We start from the raw sequence: 386 nt of genomic DNA on the forward strand, positions 1-386 counted from the left end.
TGTTTTTGAACGCAGCAAGGACAGGGCCAGTATTCCTCAGGGATGTTGCTCTGATTGGGTTAGTCCAAGCTACCATCGGTGTAGAAACAACACACAGAACCTGACAGTCAGCCAGAGCTCTCAGCACTTGTTCTTCAGACTCTCTGTTAGGGCACACTGCATGTGCAATCATCTGTTACACCTCTTCGTTTTTCCATTTTAAGTCATAATAAGGTCTGATTTGAGGTGAATAATAGCCAAGCCCATTTAAACTCAGAGTCCCATTTCAGACCACTTTGTAAATGACATATTAATCTTCCCAGTGGGCTGACCAACAGTTTGTGGAAATGGTTATGCACCTGTGCAAACAAATTAATTTTTTCTTTCGGAATTTCTCTGTATTTTAG

At 41.7% G+C, this 386-nt stretch overlaps 1 protein-coding gene across 2 annotated transcripts in view; it reads left to right on the forward strand.

Moving 5' to 3' along the window:
- The window catches only part of CRYBG3 (crystallin beta-gamma domain containing 3), a 107824-nt gene that overhangs the window by 105450 nt on the left and 1988 nt on the right, over positions 1–386 (forward strand). The window lies entirely within an intron of this gene.

The sequence above is a fragment of the Rhinolophus hipposideros genome (genome assembly GCF_964194185.1).
Source record: "Rhinolophus hipposideros genome assembly, chromosome: 2".
In the NCBI taxonomy this organism is placed as follows: Eukaryota; Metazoa; Chordata; class Mammalia; order Chiroptera; family Rhinolophidae; genus Rhinolophus; species Rhinolophus hipposideros.